The sequence below is a fragment of the Lutra lutra genome, chromosome 3 (assembly GCF_902655055.1).
Source record: "Lutra lutra chromosome 3, mLutLut1.2, whole genome shotgun sequence".
In the NCBI taxonomy this organism is placed as follows: domain Eukaryota; kingdom Metazoa; phylum Chordata; class Mammalia; order Carnivora; family Mustelidae; genus Lutra; species Lutra lutra.
The window spans coordinates 74,127,890-74,150,635 of record NC_062280.1 but is presented as its reverse complement, the minus strand read 5'-3'; the positions used below and the strand labels follow the sequence as shown (position 1 = coordinate 74,150,635).

The 22,746-nt window shown below is 44.5% G+C and overlaps 1 long non-coding RNA gene across 1 annotated transcript in view; it reads right to left on the bottom strand.

Annotated features, from left to right (window-relative positions):
* Positions 1–5,162: 5,162 nt before the first annotated feature.
* The window catches only part of LOC125095791 (uncharacterized), a 42,645-nt gene continuing 25,061 nt past the window's right edge, over positions 5,163–22,746 (bottom strand). Inside the window, exon 3 of the long non-coding RNA XR_007125953.1 lies at positions 5,163–5,354. This is a non-coding gene — a long non-coding RNA (uncharacterized LOC125095791). The remainder of the gene's footprint in view (positions 5,355–22,746) is intronic.

The following is a 22,746-nucleotide window of genomic DNA, read 5'->3' as shown; positions in this document are numbered from 1 at the left end:
GATGGCCCTGGGGGTAAGATAGCTCCTTTAACATCCCAGCAATCTTCCCCACCCCACCCCCCACCTCAACTGAGGGCAGAGCAGAAAGGAAACAAAACACTGTTGTGCACAAAAACTGGAGTTTACTGCCTCCAGGAGAAGGGGGATGAGGGAGAAAGTGGGAGAGAGGAGGAAACACTTCTTGAAAATTTGGGAAATACTTCTCAAAATCAATTTACATTGTATCATCCTTGAAAATTAATGTGAGATGGGCAAATCCAACATAAGAGGTGAAGGAATGAGCATTCTTGCCACTCACCATGGTAGAAATAATGAAAAATGGATCTGACCAGTAGACTTCAGGCCTACTAACCCTTTTCCAGGCAATAAGGAGCCCTCTTCCCTGGCTGTTTTGTGAGGTTTAAACAGCAGGGGGCATCACTAATCATTTTGTAAAGACCCAGATGGTTTCTGCAGACCAAATGGCAGGGAAGGGGTGGGAGTTGAGTTTTCACAAAGGAAATGGGTGTGCACCTGAAGGCCAATGAGCTGGTTGTGACCCAGGTTGAGAGTGGGAATCTATAAGGGGTTTTCTCCCCCTGAGAAGGCCTATATCTTTACAGGGCATCCCTCTTGAGATTCAGCGCAAAGTCTCAGTTAGTTAAGTCCTGCCTTTTCCTCTGCTGTTGAAGGAGTAGAAAATTTTTCCCTTAGTCTCTTCTAGGCTCTTCAGCTGGTCTAACAATTAAATTGACAAAAGACAGATTAACAGGAAAAAACAAATTTAAATCATGTGTACGGGAGTTCCATAAAAATATGAGACTCAAAGGCAGGTCAGCTAATTGTATATGTCATCCTGAGCTAAGGAACAGGATGGGGCCTGGAGCTTGAGAGGGGAGAAGGGCAGGTCTCAGGAAGATAAAAAGAGCCGATGTAATTAGATGTTTGCCATGCCGTACAGATAGGTCAGATAAAAAGTTATCTCCAGTAATAGCTCTCTCTCTGGGCCAAGCCCCCTATCTCAATTCTTTAAGGCAGTGAAGGAAGAGGTGAAAGTTCTTCCCAAGTCTGTTGGGTCTTCATCACTTTCAGCTCAAAATAATCCACACAGGGGTGCCTGGGTGGCTCAGTGGGTTAAAGCCTCTGCCTTAGGCTCGGGTCATGATCCCAGCCAGGGTCCTGGGATCAAGCCCCACATCTGGCTCTCTGCTCCGCAGAGAGCCTTCTTCCTCCTCTCTCTCCCTGCTTGCCTCTCTGCCTACTTGTGATCTCTGTCTGTCAAATAAATAAATAAAATCTTAAAAAAAAAAATCTGCACAGCAAAGTGGCACATTTTGGGGTGGCATATTCTGCTCCTCTGCACTATCTGGTTCTTTTCAAAACCATGGAACTTTGGATGGACTCATGGTCCAGGGGATGGACATCACTTAATGGAGTAGACGAGGACTCAGAGGGTTTAAGAGAACAGGTAAAATGAGGCTCTCTCCTTCTTCCATCAGTGCCTTCTGAAAGAGAAGAGACTGGATACTCGGGAAACCAAAAGAAACTGCCCCACTATCAAGGCCTAATAGGGAAACTGTACTGTTTCTGTTCACCTTCAAAAGGAATTCTGTGGGAGGGGCATTCGGCATCAAATCACCATCCAATTTCTAAAACACTGATGACAAAGAGGGCCTTAATATTTCCCTCAGCTTGACAAGCCTTTGGAAATGTAATCATCAAAAGAGATAGCAGCCCACCCCCATTTCCCAGTTCCTGGAGAGTAAAAGCCTAACTTCTGGGGGTACCTTGTTCTAAGCTGTAAAATGAATACTTGTAAAGATACAGAACGTTATTTTTCCTTAGGTCAAGTCAGTTAGCAAACACAGATGGGCTATGATCATTCTCTCAACCCCAGTGCTTGAAAAGTCTACCACACTTTGTTGCAGTGGAGTTGAGTTCAGACTGAGTTCTGGGCTCTCTTCCCTAGTGCAACAGCCTTGAATGAAGTCCTCCTTGGATGTTTAATTTTGGTCCATGCAATTTTTGCTTTGACACCAACAATGTAAATACGGTCAGCCAAAATGTGTTGTGTTGCTGCAAATCCTGATTGCTTTGCTGATGAATGATCAACAAGGCAAAGTGCCTCTTGATTTGTGCATCTCCGTGAGGGATGTTGGGAAGGTACGTCTGGGTCAAAGCTGACCCAGGAAGGAGGGATGTCACCAACCACTCTCTATAAGGGGGACATCTTCAGGGAGCAAGAAGGGGTCAGCTGGAACTGGTCTGCTGCTGTCCAAAGTACAGCCTTCCTAGATTAACAGAATCTGAGAGAACATCCACCTCACACCAGCCTCTGCTCTAAGCACTCTACAATAATAATCATTTAATTCTTACAATAACCCCGTGAAGCAGGTTTTATTAGAAGTCCCACATTTTCAGGGAAGGCACAGCTCTCGCGCGGCAGAAAGCTTAAGTAAACTTGCTCAAGCTCACACACTTGGCAAGCCAAAAGCCTGGCATTTTAGTTCCAGCAGCAAAGTTTTAATGCCAAATTCTGCAGCTAGAACCAACGAACACACAATTCCAAGGGATGGTAGTAGGCCCAGTGAGACCTGACCAGGAAACGAAGTCTCCGAGTCTCTACCGGAAAGCAGTTCTCTATTTTGGAAGGAAAGTGGCCCATAACAGCCCATCCGCCATGCACTTACCATGTCCTCTATCCTATAGGACAGGATTGTCCTGCACCAGCACTCCACCATCTCCTAAGTTTCGAGAGATTCTTATATATAAAAAGTCCTGTAGATCCTTTTGTAAATCTGCTTTCACCATGAGCAGAAGACGGGCAGTTCCAGGAGAAAAGCATGTTTTTCTGCAAAGATTGTACAGAGGTGGCAGTGTCTGAGAACAATTGAACAATATCCATGTTTTTTTTCCTCCCTTCAGTTCTGACGCTCAGAATGACCTTGGCTAATCTCTGCAGTATATGCTTAAAATGAAGTGGTGGCTTTTGGCTGCCATCAAGGGCAAACCAAATTCACATTCAGTGTGCAGGGTTGCTTTTCTCTTCTCTTTGTTCCCTTGCAACCTACTTGCCTCCCTTGCTGCTTCGTAAAGTGGGAGAGAAGTCCTTTGGCAGAGTGAATGGATGGTTGTACCAAAGAAATAAAGCAAAGTGAAGTTGCATTTTCAGTTCAGCAGCACAAGAAAGGGTCCCTTCGCTGGATCCCTGAGACACCGCCACCCCTTGGCAGAACCCCAGGTCTCTGCCGGGCCAGTCCTGGACTAGTCAGGAGGAGACCTGGGCTGTGGCACCCAGTTCACCACCTCATCCCACTCTGAACCTTCCTTTTTCCATCTGTAAAAAGTGACTCAGGATATCTGTGCTTTGTACTCTCCAGGGCTATTATGAGGCTCAAATGAGATAATGTATGTAAAGCGCTTTGTAAACTGTAAAATGCTCTACAAATGTAAGGGATTATTATAAACCACAATACAGCGATGTTTTATGCTTTTATAAAACTACTGGCTGGAACTGCAGGAAGGGGAATCCCTCTGGTGATTTTTATTTTGGAAACAGGAGGACTTGGGTTTGCTTCCTTGCCAGGAATTGGATTCCGGGCAGCAGCTGTTTATTCCATTTCGCCGGGCGACGCACATATGGCCGCCGCGCGCCTCCTGCGGAGCTGACAATATGTACTGCTTTGTTTGAGCACATCAAGGAAAAGCTCTTTTCGCCTCCCTCGCTATTTCCAACTTGCCAAGTCTAACACCTAGGAAATAGAGACTTTCAAGTCGCACTTCACCGCGGCAGCATTTGGGTTTTTTAGAAGAGATTTTTTTTCTCCTCCTTTGCAACCAGAAATTTACAGGCAGACTCTCACCGTAAAAACAGCCTTCCCTTGAACTGGTTGATGCTTTTATAAAGCTTTGCCTTGGTTCGGGGCGCCTGGGTGGCTCAGTGGGTTAAGCCGCTGCCTTCGGCTCAGGTCATGATCTCAGGGTCCTGGGATCGAGTCCCGCATCAGGCTCTCTGCTCATCGGAGAACCTGCTTCCTCCTCTCTCTCTCTCTCTCTCTCTCTGCCTGCCTCTCTGCCTACTTGTGATCTCTCTCTGTGAAATAAATAAATAAAATCTTTAAAAAAAAAAAAAAAAAAAAAAAAAAAAAAAAAAAAAAAGCTTTGCCTTGGTTCAAATGAACATGATATTAATATTTGTCCGGGGACTGAGCTTGGACCAGCTGAAAGGGATTAAGCTAAGAACAGGGGTCTCCCCGACACGCCCCCGCGCGCCCCTCCCCCACGCGCCCCTCCCCCACGTCTCCGCAGCCACGGGCGAGGCGGGGGCAGGCTGCGTGACCTGGGGACGCCAGGGAGCAGAGTGCCTGCCTCTCTGCACCTGCCCCTGCGCTTTGCTGCAGGTAGCCACTCGCTGCAGGCTGAGGTGTGTTGAGATGACTCTACGTATAAGAACTACTACTTGCTTGTAAATGTCAAGAGGAATTATGAACGTTGTAGAAAAGTAACTGTTGGACTAATTTCCGGTTCCATGGAGCAAACGCACTACCCTATGTATTTAGAACCTGGTGCTGACAGCCAGGCCATGGCAAGCTTCAAGGTTATAGGATCATAAATGGGATTAGATAACCCAGACAGTGTGGCTCAGGCTCTAGTTCTTTCAAAACATTATTAAAACCCCAGAAAAGGGCCAAACGATTTCAGAGGGAAAGTAAGACATAACAGACCCTCAACAAAGGGAAAATGGAATCCTGGAGATGGTTCTAGGGACTTGGTAATCCCCTGGAGCATTTCTAGAGTACATGTTAGAATAAATAAATATTTTAGGACAGAAGACATAAAGAAGCAGGTCATGATTTATAGCACAGAGCGATTTTTCTATTAGATTTGAGCCATGGAAGAAAGACAAAGAAAAGGACAAGGAATGTGTACTGAGAAAACCAAGACTGACAGTAAGAATCTGCAATTCCAGATAGCAGAATTCAGTGCACCACCTGGAAGGCTTTGCATTTTAAATTATCTGTTTCTTTTTAATTGACCAGATTAATTATTTCCACCTTGCCACTTGGCAGGTAGGTCACTGTTCCTTTTCACAACATTAATGAACCCATTCACTTTTTCTCCATGTAATTAAGACAGTGAGTTACAGATCACATTCTTAAATTGGCTTAGTGTACAACCAACTCAGTCTTTATTAAACAAAATATATGACATCAAGTATTTCTCATTGAAAAAGTGTTGAGTTTCTACTGAGTTTTCCCCCAGTTCTGAGAGTGTTGACTTTGTTCTTTTTATTTTTTGGAAAAGAAATACAGACCTATAAAGATTATAGCATCCAGGGTGGTGTTTCATTCTTAATGTGCTTACAGTCTGGAGACCTAAAGGACAGCTGATGGATTAATGTTCAAGTATTTCTAATGCCACCAAAATTCTGACCAAGGCCTTTCATGAGCTCTTTGAAAAGAAATAACTTTGGGTATACTGTTAAAGTTAGTTAACTGAAATATATTGCCCTCTTCTGTTAGCTTTATTTCTAGGCCATTTAGGAAACCCTAGGAACATTAAGAGTTACTCAGTGCATTGAATACAGTAGCGGAACACAGCAGAGAAAGCTTTGTTTGTGGTGTCTATGGCCCTCCAGAGAGCAAGCTTTAATTTAAGCCAACCCAAGCCGTCTCCCAAAGCACTTGGCTTCATTCAGGACTTCTGGATCTCAACCTACTTTCCAGAGAACTGAATTTAGAATGAAAGTTTAAGGTGTTTTAAACCTTTCCAGGACCTGAATGGGATTTTCTCCAAGAAAATGAGTCTGGTAGAGCACCTAATCAAGAGGAAAACTGTTCGGAAAGAATGCTTAATGGTGGTCACCTTTGCTGTTGGCAAAAGACTAACAAATCTAAAATATTAGTAATACAAGTGCATTGTTTTTACATACTGAAAGCCTGTGAGAAATTCTGTTTGCTTTGTCTGAATACATGGGGTTGGGATCAAAAATACAGCAACTGAAATTTTTCTAATTCTTTGCCCCATTTCTTTGTAGAAATGGAATATTCTAGTCGCATGTAATAAGCTCTACTAATCACTGTGACAAAAGTGCTCAAGTTTGTAACGTAAACTACTTCCTAATTTTTTAACGGAACCTACATTTTGTAATCTTTTGTTCCACAGTTGTAGAACTTTATGGTGGTCTTTTACTGTTGAGATTTCAGTTAACTGCTGTACTTCCTTCCAACCCGAAATGCAAGTGTGCAGTAATGATCTCCATGTGCTTCGATAAAGGCACATTGGCTTGTGGTTGTGTTTTAAATAAGTGCCTAAACACACATACTCACACAGAGTCACAAAGTCAGCAGGAATGGCATTTCATCTTGGTCTCACTGTGGGCAGACTGTGGTTGTGACAAGAAACATACAAAGCTAATTGCAGTGTGGCTTAGCAAGGCTCTGTCTTCTGCACTGAGAGAGACAGCTTAAATGCATTTTACCCATTGTTGGGATGGCTTGAAACAGCGTGCAGTCTATCTATGAACAGGGCATTTCAAATTCATGTCATATGAATATGTGGGAATAGAGGTGATGGGAAGAGAAACGTATCCTTTCCAGGACCTAAAGTCCTTATACACGCTGTTAAGAGTCCTCTTTGAGGCCTATACCCAAATTGTTCTGTGCTGGATAAAGCCGAAGACTAGGGCACTGGAAAGCACAGTAATAAAAGAGAAACATGCTCAGAGAAATGAGGCTTTCAACTTCCAGGAAGCGAACCAAACTAGGAAGCCACCTCAATATATTACCAGTCTTGGCTGGCCAATTTCACCACAGGGACCGAGTCATTCCAAATGACAGCAAGTCCATCTCTTTGTTTTCCCCTCCAGGAATAGATGCCAAGAAGCAAAAACATCTGCCTTGGGGAAATCTTCAGGCACTGGCAAAGTTCTCTGCTCCCCCTTTAACCTGATTTTACTGCTGGGCTGGCGCAAGAGGGCTGCCTGACGCAGCACTTGGGACCCCCCCCCCCCCCCCGCCACCACACACACACACATACTGTAATGTACTCAGCTGCCTCACTTCTGGCTCTGGCCTCTGGAGCCACATCTTTACTAACACCTCCGCTTCTTGCCTCCCTCCTTCCCCTTCCCACAATTAGCTTATCTCATTTCAGGATGGCGTCTAGATTAGGAGACTTTGGGATGCTGTGGGGGCGGGGGGAGAAAAATAGGAACCAGGACTAGATTAGGTCTTGAGAGCTTATCCCCCTGTATAAAATATTGGATGTGTCCCTTAAAAATAATAATCTCCAGGGATCTATCCAGTGATCGCAATACTGGTTTTCAGTTTCCCCCTGAAAAGGGAAAGACAACATGGTGAAGCCGCACAAAAGCCTTTGTGACCTTCTGCTCGGAAGCAGCATGTGTCACTCTGGTAATACTTCATGAGTCAAAGAAAGTCATATGACCACATCACATCAATAGGGTGAGGATGTATAATTCTGTCCCACAGAAAAGCAGAAAATATTTTGAACAATATTACAATCATAGGCCAATTATCAAACAGATATTTGAAGCTAAAAGTCTAGAAATTAATGAAAATGAAAAAGGAAAGGTACAGGGAATGAAAAGACAAGATCTTGGTCAAACTTGAGTAGCTAAAGAGAACCGGATGTCTGATTATAACAAAGGCTGAGCAAAGGTCCATGTCTGATGACTGACTTGGAGTATTTTATAAATGACGTGGATAGACTCTGGCAGAGCTGGCTATCTAGAACTTAGAGCTAAGGTGCTCTGAAGAAGTGAAGTTCAAGAAAAGTACTTGAACACAGCCGTGTGGTAGCAAAATGGGAAAGGCTATAATCATTTGTCAGTAGAGGGTTAAAAGCTCGGCACTTCCTGACAAACATGACAGCAATATGGTTCCCTCTATAATGAAAGACATCTAGGCCCACCTGGTGGTGCCTAGCAGTTGGGGGGCAGATGTGGTCCTGAAAAGAGAGTGTAGTCTGGAAAGAAGAAACATCCTCGTTTAAATGGGGCCAGTCCCATTTAACACTCCCTAATTTGGAGTGTTGACCTCACCTCTACTCAGCCAGGAGCCTGGTAAAGGAATTTCTCTCAAGATCAGATGAAAAGAGCTAAAAGGTCCCTAGCCATTTGCTTCAGCTTCACTCAGTTAGCTAACAGCTCTGAGCCGGCTGAATCTCCTCAGCCCATCATCATCCCTGGCCCTCACGCAGCTCGATGACAAGGGAGAACTCTGGCTCATAAGGCAGATTTTTCCACACCTGCTTCCACGTCTGCCTGGATTGGAGTGAATGCGGTCAGTTTTTGGCTCGCGTAGACACAAATGTGTGCTCCAGCAAAACCCTGAGGCCCAACTGCAGGCTCTCACACAGACCCACTGATCCCTGGACGCCAGCCTGCGTGAGTGGCAGAGGGACACAGAGATTCTCAGTTATGACCCCGTGAACTTGCACACCCAGAAACGCTCCACCCAGCTGCACACTCACTGACAAGGAGGTGGAATCCCGGGTGCAGGCTTCTCACAAAACAGCACCAGCCGTCAACTGGAAGCCATGTAGCAAGCCTGCGTTGACGTGCCCTCAGTGGCTCTTTGCCCTCTCCCCATCTGAGACATGAGGATGATTAATTAGAAACATCCCTGTTAGAAACCCACCATCTTGCTGTGCCTGCCTATTCCTTTGCATGTATTAATCCCACCTGCATGGATTAATGTCAGATTCCTTATGGGGGTAACTGGTTCTGAGGAGGAGGTCCAAAGCTACCCTAAGCGAAGACGAAGCTCTGGAGATGTACGGGTATGAAATAACTGGGTCACATACCAGACCAGGAGAATGGTTTCAAGACGAAGTGTTTCAAGGCTGACTCAAGGACTCTCCTCCCTCAGGATGGGGGGACACACGGCGGGGGATATGCAGCAATGTCAGCTAACCCCATGCCGTGGAAAGCATAGAGGTCCACTGTTTTTATCTTTTAAATATTTACCTCCTCAGCACTCTTCTCCTGTCTTCTGGAAAGAGTTCGGCTCCACTGGCCACAAGCGTGGGAACATGTGTCCAGTTTGGCCCAATCATATTAACTCGTATACTTATTTTTTAAACGTGGACAGAGAATCCAACTGGGACTAACTGGACTCCTTCCCTGGGATTTTTAAATGATAACTTGCCTCTTGGATCAGTGAAGCTGATGGTACCACATTTGGCCACCTTGGCAGGACGGCTGTGAGCATGGCATTTCCTTGGAGGACAAGGGTGGGGATCGGTGAAGCAGGCACAGGACTAATATGTCCAGTTCAGGTCTGAAGACAGAAAGAAAGAAGCAGCAAGGACCACATCTTATGCTTACTTGCATCGCCAATGCCTATATGGTAGCTACATATATGTTCAATGAATGGATAAATGCATGAATGAACATATGAGGCAATAAATGAGATTAATGAAGCAGAAGCAAGTGCTACTCAGAAGACAATTAGTCTAACACCAGGACAAGAAGGAATCGGGACACCGCTCAGCAGCCCTCCTGGACCAGAGCTGTTCCTGGTAGACACTTGTATTCTGGACCCCAGACCTGCCCCTCATAGGCTGCCTTCTCAGAGCGTGAGCAAGGAAAAATCCTGTGAGCCAGGTGCTTCACCCAGAACCTCCCTCTGGCTAGGAAAATCCCCCATGCCAACCACAGGGCTTGACCCAAGAGGCCTCTGGAACAGGAGAGGACTTTAGTTACACTCTCTAATTAATCTTGCATTTGGCAAGAGTGGCTGAGAGCATCAAAAGTCTCTGATCAAACAGATGGTTCTCCTGAGCTCTAACAACTAACAAAGTTGTCAACTATGTTAAGGAACAAGAAGCCATAAAATGGTTTAACAGCCCAGTGCCTTGGTCAAACAGACATGGAGAGGAAGGTACTAGATTTTCACCTAGAAGGGGGTGAGTCTAAGTCTGAATGACCTGGAACAAGTCACTTGACCTATAAGGCCCTCATTTTCCTTTAAAATAAGGATAATCACTTCTGTCCTCGCCACACTTCATTTGATTGTAGTGAAGATCACTTTAGACAACGTTTATGAAAAGAGTTTGTAAATGGACAAAACATGGGTGTGAGAGATTGTTACTAGTGTCACCAAGCAATTAACAAAAAATGGATTGGTGCTGGGAAAATCGGGAGGTAAAAAGGTCAGTTAGGAGACTGCAGGTTACCACCTATGGGAAATGCTAACTTGAACCAAGGCAGAAGCAATGGGAATGAGAAAAGGGACGGGGCGACTCCCTTAATTTTCTGCCCATATGAAGCATCTGAGTTGTTAAATAAATAAATAAATAAATAATCAGCAATTCTCAGTAAAGAAATCATCTTTGTTATCAAAACATTACTTGTTACAGTAAATTACCTGTTTCTAAATTCTGAATTTCTCTCTTATTTTTGTAACACAAGTGAGCTTGGTATGTATTTTATTATTGCATTTATCACCCTGATTTAATGTATTTGTTAAATTTTTCATCTCCTCTTCTAGACGTGAATCCCTGCAGGGCAAGGGCCATGTTTTATTAATATTTGAAATCTCTCTTGGTGCCTAGCACACTGTTTAATGCATAATAAACAGGTACTGTTTGATGGATGAATGATACATCATATCACTGTGGATTAATTACTGCAAATCATCACAATAACCTTGCAAGGCAGGTATTTTAATTCCCATTTTGCAGACGAAGAAACTAAGACTCAGAGAGCTTAAGTAAACAAGTTACCCAAGGTCTCATAGCTGGTAGAGTTTGGATTCAAATGTCCTGCTCTTGAGCCCACACCACCTCGGCCTGTTTCCTCAGGGCCCAGCAAATAATGACAGCTCTCAAGGAGTGTGTCCTTGTGCTTTCACAGGTGACTTCCAGTTGCTGAACTCCTATCCAACCCCATACTTGTCTTGGCTGGACACACATTTTACTTTGGGGAGAAGGGAAAGGGCCTCTGGGAATGAGGCATGGTGAAGACCACGGGAAGGACCGAGGTTGTAGGTCCTCTTCTGAAAATGATTGGCTTCTTCTGGGCCGAGATTCTCAGGGATAAAGCCTGATACAAACCTTTCTTAAATTATTTATTTATTTATTTAATAATGAGAGCAAGAGAGCTCACAAGTGAGGGGGAGGAGCAGAAAGAGAGGGATAAGCAGACTCTCCACTGAGCACGGGGCTCAATCCCGGGACCCTCAGATCATGACTGGAGCTGAAACCAAGACTCAGCTGTTCCACCAACTGAGCCACCCAGGCTCCCTGAGCCTGATACAAATTCTTAGACAAAACTAAGGAAGTGCCCACTGCATTGAACTTGAGCAACCCTGCATGCCTCCACCTGTCCTATGGGTCTTCATTGTTTCAGGACGAGTAAAGAATGGAGAGAATGAAAAAGCTCAGGACCCCACATCTGTCTAGCTAGGAAGACAGCTAGCAAAGACTATCCAGAAAGGAAAAAAGGTTTCCAGCACCATTAGTAGTCTAGGATGTAGAGTTTTTAAAGACTCCTTGTCACTGATAAGGGAAACCAAGCTACTCTTGTATGTCATGTCCCTGCTTTGTTTTTGTTTTTGTTTCTGTTTTTTTAAAGATCTTATTTATTTATTTGACAGAGAGAGAGATCACAAGTAGGCAGAGAGGCAGGCAGAGGCGGGGGGGAAGCAGGCTCCCTGCTGAGCAGAGAGCCAGATGTGGGGCTCGATCCCAGGACCCTGAGATCATGACCCGAGCCGAAGGCAGAGGCTTAACCCACTGAGCCACCCAGGTGCCCCTTTGTTTTTGTTTTTTAAAGGGTTTATTTATTTACTTTAGAGAGAGAGAGAGAAAGAGAGAGGGAGAGCATGAGAGGGGAGAGGGTCAGAGAGAGAAGCAGATTCTCCGCTGAGAGAGGAGCCTGATGCAGGACTTGATCCTGAGACTCGATCCTGGGATTCCAGGACCATGACCTGAGCCAAAGGCAGTTGCTTAATCAACTCAGCCACCCAGGTGCCCCCCTGCATTATTTTGTTTTGTTCACATATCATAAGCACATCTGACCTGCCTGGTCCCCCTAATATATTGATATGTAAATATGTTCCTCTAATATGGGATCCAGAATTCATAGTGATAATTGTAGAATGCGATTAAAAATTGCTCCATTTCTGGGCGTCTGGGTGGCTCAGTCGATGAAGCCTCTGACTGTTGACTTCATCTCACCTCATGATCTCGGGGTTGTGGGGTTGAGCCCCATGTAGAGCTCCATGATGGGTGTCCAATTTGCTTGAGATTCTCTTTCTCTCTCTCCCTTTGCCCCTCTCTGCCCCTCTCTTTCTCTCTCTCTCTCTTAGAAAAAAAAAAATTGCTCCATCTCATTGTAAATTTCATCATATAAACCAGTGACAATTTTACTGAGACAAGTGGTATCAGGCACTAGAGATGAAAGGATATTTAACTAAACTCAGAGAGTACAGGAAAGTATAAAATGTAAATATATAAGAGGATATAAAATATAAAATGTATAAAACATAAATGTCTCCTTTCTGAACAGCTACCTATCCCACTCCCTCCCCAGAGGGATACTGTTGACAGTTTCTGAAGTATTCTTCCAGAAATGTTTCCACATCAGTATAAACTTATTTAGAAAATGTATATCCTTAAAAAAAAAAACAGTAAGGAGTTCATATTATGGATGCACTTTTGTACTTTGGTATACCAACACAATACATACTATAAATAATAGAAACTATTTTAAGTGGTTTTAAATGAAATAATAAATGACTTTCGAATGAATAAATAAATGAATGACATACACTGTATGCTTTGATATGGTCCTGAAATGATCATGAAGCTAAAATATACACAGACCTTGCTCTTATTTCCCAATTAGTCCCACTTTATGGTTTTTGTGCCCTGTCAGACAAGTAGGAGCATGTGAGCACTGACCTCCACGCGACTACGTCATCCGGAAATCCCAAACCAATGGGCCTGGGAAGAGAAGCAGGTTTGTTTTTTCATTGACAACCTAAGCACATACCTCTAAAATCTCACTAATTTAACTGAAATGAGGCTGAGTTATAGGATAATTCTATACGTACATTCTCACTGAGACCTAAAACATTTTTTTCGAACAGTGTTCAGGCCAGGTGACTTTAATTAAGGAAAAAGATTCATATGCTATTTATTCAGTCCTGTGCATATCAAGTACAGATATTCTAAAGCCCTGACATCAGATTCCTATTAATCACTTCAGCAAACAACTTCTGGGCTACTGGAACAAAGATCACTTCCATTCCCAGGCAGTTAGTGTGGAGGAATGGAGTCTGACCACATTCCTGAGCTGGAGCTCTGCTTCAGTCCTTGCACTGAGCTCCACAGTAGGGTGGGGAAGGAGCTGAAGGAAGAGCTAACCGAGGGAGGATGCTGACGTGCACCCAACTGGTCTCTTCCAGGTTGCAACAAGCCATGGAAATCCCTAGAATCTCAACTGGCCTCTGGGACCTCAGAGTGGGAAGCCCAACCAAGGCTGACTTCATGGTCTCCTTAACATTGCCCTTCTCAAAGGCAAGCTCCCGACTCCTCCCTGGCTCCCTACACAGTCCCTATCCTGACATCCTGCTGGCCAAGCAGCTAGGTTCACAGATTTGTTCCCAGCAGGTACAGACCTTAGGGATAGGGGTAGGGTTAGGGCTAGGGTTGGGGTTAACCTAACCCTAACCCCAACCCTAACCCTAACCTTTTGCACCACCCATTCCAATATGCCCATTCTCTACTACCCCATGCCACACAGGAACAAAGATCTTAACCAACCCAAAGGCCTGATGGGAGAAGAGAACTGGTATCTATCTGGAAGTCTCTCCACCCCCCGCCCCACACACACACTGAGATCTGTGGTACTGGGAGTGTAGAACAGCTCAACTTTTCTCCCTGAAGGAATGAGACACACAGGCATTCGTATCCCGATTCCTTCACTCAATAGACCTACAGCTGATGAGGCTCCTTGACTACTTTGAGTCTCGGCTTCACAAACAGCAGAGGGAGGAGGACATCACCTCCTTCACAGGGCAGTTGTAAGAATTAAGCTACACAAAGCCTAGTGGTTCTGAGGGGGTAGACTGCCATGCTAACGTCCGTTTTCACAGCTTGGTCTTCATCTTTATGATGGGACCACTAACCTTGGCTAACCAAATCTCTCTGCTAAAAATCCCTCTTATATGTGTATCAAGTAAAGAGAAGATACACTGTTTGTACTCCAACTGGGGATATGTTTGATTCCTCTCTGTATAAAACACAAGACTAGTTGGGGTTTCATATGGTTTTTGTCTTGTGCAGACATGCTTAAGCAGTACTGGCTAAAACCGCAGGGGATGGATAAGCCCACATGTTAGATGATGTGATAGCTGACCAGCCATGCCTTGAACGTTGAAGTTTCCCCAGCCAACCAGTCCATTAACCATGGTGCACTTTTTAAGATATGAGATCAAAGGTGAGTCTCTCCTTGCCCTCCCTTGTAAACAGCGACACCCACACACTTACAAGGGGAACTGACCATGCAAGGAGGTATGTAATAAGTGCCAAAGAGTGGCACAGGCAATACTTTAACAGCACAAACTGGACATCTCACTACCAAGTGCAGAGAATCTAGAATTGGCCCTTCCCCACCACGACTTCTGTGTTCTGAGCTGAACCCGAGCTGAGCTTTAGACCTTGAGGTCAGTTCTCTATAATCTCGTCTTTGGCCCTCACTAGAAAGGCAACCAAGTTCCTCAAGGGCCTTCCTGATGGCACCTAGGATAATGTTTGGAACACAGTACTTGGTCAATTAATGATAAAATCGATTGACATTTACGGCTGTCCGTTGCCTGATTTTTTAGACCAGGCATGCATATGGGATAGGTAGCAGGTGCCTGCCCTGGGCAATTCTAATGCTATTGTTATTGCTGCCTTTAATATTTCTTTGCAGTAACAGAACACAAACATCTGGCGGGCTGTGGATGGGGAGGGAAGAAGCTCAAAGGCTTAAAGAGACAGAAGTGAGTCCCGATCCCACTCCCAACAGATGTTCTGCAATCACTCCTGGCTGCTGGAGACACTGAGAGCTGAAGTTCCCAGGTGGTTCAGACCTGCCTGAATGTGACAAGGAAGGCCACTCATTAGAGCCCCCAAACCATTGCCCCAGGTCAATTTCAGGGATCCCGGCTGGGTCTGCCTTTCTGGGTACACCACCTGGGCCACGAAGCCTGGAAGGTTACCTTGATGGTCACATCAATTTGGCAGGGAAAAAAGGCAGTGAGATCTCAGGCAAGCTGCTATTAGTGCCTGTGTTTGTGATCTTCTGGCACTCACAGCCCACACTGTCTGGCTTTCCAGCTTGCCCTGGCACCCAGGCCTAGCATTTCAGAAAGTTCTGGCAGCAGAACCTGCAAAACAGTAACTTTAAAAAATGTGGAGAAAGCTAATGTCGCCTTGGCAAAGCTCACCCAGGGCCACCTCCATCTGTCGGCCCCTCTCTTTATGGCTCTCCATTTTACTTTCTCTTTAGTGGTCAGAGCCTCTGCTGTCCTTTCCATGTTCTCACTGGGAGAGGCCTATGGATGGTCTTCCACTGTCCCCTGGTTTATGACTCCCTCCTCCTTACAGTTTGACAGCTGGGCAAGATAGCTGAAGTAATTCCCATAAGGGCTGTCAGTTAAGACCGCAGTGGAGAGGAAATGGCTTAGAATGCAGTGTACGTACCAAACTCCCTACCACAGATGGGCAGAGGGGCCTGCACAGAGCCTGAGATAGTCATAATGGGGCAGCAGGAGTGGTCTCAGGTCTCCTTTAGCAACACAAGGCAGAATGAACAGAGAAAGTTGTATAGGGCCTTGCCTGCTACCCTCGGGGCTTCAGCTAGGGTTCCTTAGTTGCAAGCAACAGAAACAAAGTATGTTTAAGTTTTAAAAAAGGAACTTGCTGAAAGGATACAGGGTAGCTCACAAAACAAAAGAGGGTGATTAGCTTAGTCTTAGAAAGGGCAGGAAAAAGGGAAGGTCTTGGGATCAAGGTAACAACCCATAAGAACATATTAATTTCTTCAGAATACTTCTTTAATTTATTGATTTATTCCAGAGGGGGGAGAGGCAAAGAGAGAGGGAGAGAGAATCTCGAGCAGACTCCCCGCTGAGCACAGAGCTCAATACGGGGCTCCATCTCATGACCCTGAGATCATGACTTGAACTGAAATCAAGAGTCAGATGCTTAACCCACTGAGCCACCTCAGTGCCCCCAGAACATTTTTGGGCCACCTTCAAGCTGTTCACCATTCCTGGTGACTGTGACTGGCTATACTTGGATCAGGTGACCCAAACAAAACCTCATTTGATTGACAAGGAGCTCACTTGTGAGACAAGCCCTAATGAAGAGACCTACCAAGACATCCCAGAGCACAGGGGAGGGCTTATACCCAAAGGGAAATAAGAGTTCTGCTAGGAAGAAGTTAGCCAACTACTGGGTGGTCAAAAGCAACAGGTCCATCACTCAAACTCACAGAATCCCTTTCTCTTCACTCTGCACTTGCTCTACCTTGCCACCAGCTGCATTTTTACCATGAGAAAAATGGTAGAAGAGTTAAGGGAGTCAAAGACAGGAGAGGAACTGATTACTATTGGCGAGTTCAGTAGACCTTGCCAGGGGAGTCTTAGAACTGTTTCTACTTCCTTGAAAATCTGAATAGTTCATTCACCCAAGTCAGAAACTTGGGAGATATCTAGATGACTTCATTTTCTTTCCTCTTTCCCTCAAATCAAATTGGGCACCGATTTCTTTCATTTTATACCCTGAACATTTCTCATCTCTACACAAGTTTTCGGGCTTTCAGCCTTTTATTTGCCCAGGACCATAGCCTTCTAACTCATAGCCTTCCCTCCAGGATGCTCCTTCCAATACTCTCCCAGGCTGCATGCAGAGGGAACTCTTGGGAACCCAAGTCTGTTCATGTCTCTCCCTCTCAGGGGCTCCATTGCATTCGGGAAAGCCTTGGCGCACACACACCACACAGGGCCCCTTGATTAGTCTCCAGCTTACTTCTTCAGACTTCTTGCTAGTTTCTCCTTTCTTTACAACCTTCACATGAAGTTTCTTGAAGCACCACTAGTGCTGGCTAGTTGTTTGTTTTGAAGAGGTAGATATAAAAGAGCTACCTTCTCCCACTGCCTAGATTTTGAGGGACAGAATCGTGGCCTTCAAAATCCATATGTTGAAGCCCCAATCCCCTGTATGACTGTATGTGGAGGAAGGAGGTAATAAATAAGGGTAGGACCCTAATATAATAGGATTGGTGTCCTTGTAAGGTGAGGGAGACCAGAACTCTGTCTGTCATGAGAGATCACAGTGAAAAGAGGCAGTCTGCAAGCCAGGAAGAGAGCTCTCAACAGAAATCCACCCTGTCAGAATTTGATCTGGGACTTCTAGCCTCCAGAATTGTGAGAAAGAAGTTTCTGTTATTTAAGTCACCTAGTCCATGGGATTATGTAATGGCAGCCAGAACTAAGACAAGGGGTAAACTGTGAAAGAGTCTGCATAAACCTTGACATCACTTTGTAGTCTTTTTTTTTTTTTTTTTTAGGATGAGTTTTGGTATTTTTGCATTCTGCCTCAAAATAGTCTTATTTGCTTTGATATAAATATATTGTTTTCAATCACATGCACAGTGAATCAGGCCATAGCGATCTGCTGACATCTAGGATTCGAAACCCACCACACCCCACTCTGCCACCCAAGGGGATTTAGAACCCAGTTTCAAAGCCCATGTCAGCGGTTTCTCCTCAAAGCTTTTGCACACTTTGCTCTCTGCTAGAACATCCTCTAACTCCTTTTTGCCCAGCTGGTGAACACTTTAAAGAAAAACTCAGTTGTCACTTCTGCCTCTTTTTTTTTTTTTAAGATTTTATTTATTTATTTATTTTTGAGAGAGAGAAAGAACAGGAAGAGAGTAAGAAGGAGAAGCAGACTCCCCACTAAGGAGAGAGCCCGACGTAGGGCTCAATCCCAGGACCCTGAGATCATGAACTGAGCCAAAAGTAGATGCTCAACCGACTGAGCCACCCAGGTGCCCTGTCACTTGTGCTTTTAAGATGCTCCTGGCCTCACACCTCAATGTGGAGCCGGCGGACATCCTCCTTTCGGCACTCACTAGGTCTTTTGCAGATGTTCAGCCCTTTATTACTCGCATGCATGTTTATGTTTGACCCTGCTTAATTGTTAAGGTCGTGGAGGGCAGGCAGGAGTTCTGATTTATTGATGAGTACTTAGGCCAGAGGAGGGTGAAGCACAAAGTATATACTTGTAGATAACAGTAGAAGTGAAAGAATGAATGAACTCATAAATGAGCTTTGGTTAAAGCAGCAGTCATTTCTGCGGGACATTCTTGAGAACAGTGGTAAAATGTGAAATGTCTCACAAAAATGGACAGTGAAATCTCTATCTATGGCTAATGGCAGCAGCAGGGAGCAAGGTTAGGTCTGCTCCAGAAGGCATGACCACAGAGCAGTCTCACAGAAGGAGGGCGATAGCACGGGGGGTCTCCTGAGAGTTCTGCAACTTGCATTAGTGAGCTTGCTCCTGAAACCCTCGTTGCCTCTCCTACTGAACCCCCTTTCTGAACTCTAACAGAGTTGAGTCCCTTAGTACCTCAGGCTTGGATTAGCATTTATTTAATTAGGACAGTGGCCTAAAAGCCAGCCCTCTTCAATCACTCTGCATATCAATGCCAGGAGTACTCAACTCCACGTAAAATTCCACCTCAATCCACCACATACCTGGAGAACATTGTCTGAGGAATTAAAGCTCCTTCAGTCCCTAGCCTCAACGTACATCTCAGTAGTAGTCCACGAAGTGAACTGGCAATACTGACTCTAGGTATTCACAGTAGTGAATTCAATGGACAGAACTTCCAGCCCTTGGGTACCTTCTATCCTTGTAGCCTTGTCTACCCCACCTCCATTCACCATCTTTCCTCACCTGCTCCCCATTACCCCATCACACCTCCTCATTCCCATTTCCTTGCCTTTGCATAGGAGTGTGTCTTTTCCATCATTAGAATGTAAACTCCCTGAAGGCAGAAATGGGTTTCTGTTTCCTTCTGGGTCTTGCTCAGTGCTCTTCACATGGAGCTCAATGAATATGGACTGAAGCAGGGAAATTAGTTGGCAGGAAACAACTCTGTGGGGCTCTCCCTGACCTTGTGGCTTCACTTCCCACTTCCCAAGAGACCCACTTTTTTCTGTTACTCTGTCTGGGTCCTGCCAGCTTAGGCCCTTGTGGCAGTCTGTCAGTTTAGGGTGATGCCCTGCGTCAGGGCTCTGGTAATGTGAGAACGACCCAAGTCTTGATAGTGTCATAGGCAGACATTTTCTTTGAAGCTTGACAGAACTGGCCAGGGTCTTTCTTCCTTTCTTGATTTTTCCAGAATAGAAACTACACACACAGACACACACACAGACACACACACACACACACACACTGAAATATATTCTAACTAGTGGGGATTCTTTTTATTTTTGTGATTGATGAGGATGTTAGAGCAGAGAGGAAAAATAAGGCAGCAAGAGGACCTTCAAAGAGCTGGGGTGTCCTCTCAGGAACTCTCTCCCTACACACATGCACAGAGGCACACAGGGCAGGGAGCTCACAGCGTGCACTGCCGCTAGAATGAAGACCCAACACTGGTCTCATGAACATCATGTCCAGATGGTTGCCCTGGCATAGTCAGACAAAACCTGCTCAGAACACACAGACTGTGCAGACTGTGTCTCTCCTTCACAGCAGAAGTCATGACCAGCACCGTTTCCCACTACCTCCAGCCATTCATACTGCAATCTGCCAAAGGGGAAGAAAGGGAAGCAGTTCACAGACATCACTTGCTCTGTGAGGTGGTCTCCTCCTCTAAACTGATCTTGTCTGCCAAACACGGCAGCCAAGACAGCTCCTGCCCTGGGATCAAATCAAAGGGGAGAGGAATTTCAGGAAAAAAAATTAAAATCCTCCTAGATAGCAAAACCCACAATGCTCTGGGGCCACATCTAATTAACTTAGAGCCTCTGATGTCAACAGCTTCCAAGGCTGGCATGGTGCATTCACAAACACATTCCAGGAGAGTCAACATGATCTGGTGTTGACACAGGCCCATAACTGTCAGAGGCAGTAATTTTCAATTTATGGATGCCATAAAGCTTTGGCAATATGATTGCTACAATGTGTGGTGTGTTTTTGACAATAAGCAGGAGGCGGGGAGTTGGGAAGTACTGGCTCTGCACTTGGCCATGGCCATGGGCTCATGAAGGCAAACCTGTAGTGATTTCTGCTATTGCAAAGCAACTGCAACAGAAGCTCCAACAATGAACTTAAGAATGTTACATGGTTCTTCACCAGAAAACTCTAGAGTTCCATATCAGACCAAAGGTCATTATTTATTCAATAAACATTGATTAGCACCTATCATGCGTCAGGCACATAATGCAGAACCAGCACAATGGAAGCACAAGAAACAGGGTGTAAGCTTATCTCCAGGGGACTCAATCATAGGTCTCCTTGTTTCTAAGAATCCTTTTGGAGGAACAATGGAGGAAGGAAACAAAACAAAAGGAAATGAGGGGGATAAAGAACACGGTTCTCATCAGCTTTTGCACCTACCACCTCGGGATTCGTTCACATGGGCTCCAACAGGAAGAGTAACTAGTTCATTGTCTGAGACCCAGAGATAATAGGTCTGATGATTGACCAAAGTAAAACATAACCAAAAATATTCATTTATGATTACTTATAGACTAAGGCCAACACGTGGAGGTCCTCAGAGTCTAGGGTTTGAAAACCTAGGCAATGTGGCCCGAAGCTGGTATAGAACAGTGCCTGTGGTTTTATGTATGTGTATGCATGTGCATCTAAGTCCAAATCTCCCCAAACAGATCCTTCCAGTTCTCAAAAGTAGAGGTCGCTGCGTCATTGAGAGTTATGTAATCAGCAAACGTTTTCTAACCACCTACAGGACGCCAAGCGGACACAGAGGGGCAGACTGTGTGGCTCTCGGAAGTTAGTGGACATCTGCTTAACAACAGAGAGGCGAGAACCTGCTTAGATTAGTAGTCACACACTCATTTTCAGGCAATTACAAGTAGGAAAAACAAAAAGAGATAAAACAAAAAGAGATAAAAATGTTACCGCTACCCATCAGGCTGTCTAAACTCCAGAACACGAAGTGCCGCCAAGGAAGGGGAGCCGCAGGAATTCTCAGACACTGCTGGCGGGAGTGCAGGATGGTATGGGCACTCTGGAAGACGGTTTCTTATAAAACTATCCATACTCTGACCATACGTCCCAGCAATCATGCTCCTCCATGTTTACCCAAAGGCGTTGAAAACTTATATCCACACAAAAACCTGCACACGGATGTTTTTAAGGCAACTTTATTCATCACTGACAAAACTTAGAAGCAACCAAGATGTCGTTCAGTAGATGAATGGACAAATAAGCTGTGGTATATCCAGACAATAGAAATATTATTCAGCAGTAAAAAGAAATGAGCTATCAAGCCATAAAAAAGATGAAAGAAACTTAAATTCATATTATTAAGTGAAAGAAGCCAATCTGAAAAGGTTACATATTATATGATTTCAACTATATGACATTTTGAAAAAGGCAAAATTATGGGGACAGTAAGAAGATCAATGGCTGTCAGGGGCTTAGGGGAGGGGAGGGATGACCATGTGGAGCACGAGAGATTTTTTAAGGCAGTGAAATTATTCTGTACAATACCAAAGTGGTGAATACATGTCTTTATACATTTGTCAAAAGTCATAGAAGTTACGACACCATAGAAGTTACCTAATGTAAACCATAGGCTTTGACTGATAATGATATGTCAATATTGGTTCATTGACTGTGACAAATGTACCATTGTGGTGGGAGATGTTAATGGTGAAGGAGGCTGGAAGTGGACAGGGGAGGGAGTATATGGGCATTTTCTATACTTTGTTTAATTTTGCTCAACTTTTGTGATTCCAAAACTCAAAAAAAAAAAAACAAAGCCATAAATAAACAAACAAATGGATGAATAAATAAGAGAAAATGGCATTCCAACCTATGAAAACTTGAAGAAAAGAGTGGATCTGATGGGTAATTCTCTCAGGTAGGGCCCTGAGCAGATCTCTTGGGTTCTTTTTGACAATGAAGTAGTTTACATTTTTAGGTGAATATACAGCCATATTTAGAACTGGGATAGTGGTTCCAATGAGCTTGTACCCAGCCTCAGGAGTTGGGCCATAGCTTCCAACCCAGGAGCCAGACAAAGTCCACATAAGGAAGTTGGTGCAGTCCAGAGCTCTCAGTGTTCCATGGCCAGGAAAGATTATGCTGAAGAGTAAGAATGCTTGACCAGGCACAGTAATATGGCTGTGATACACTAAGTGAAAAAAGTACTTTGCAGAGAGCATGAATTCTATTTGATTTTAGACAAAAGACATACAGATTATTAACAGTTGTCTTGAGATGACAAGCTAATGGTGTGACTTTTATGTTCTGCTTTATGCATTTCTATGTTCTAAATTTTCCACAGTGTACAGATGTATTATTTTTTAATCAAAGGCAGAAGAGAGAAAATATAAGAGAAAGAATGCTCATTCATCAACAGAGTTCCCATTGAAGGTTTGGGTTTATCAAGATGAAAAATGACCAGCAGATAAACCTCCCTAACATCTGACTCAGACCAAGCTTCTGAAGAAGGATTGCGGTACACTTGGGTTAAAA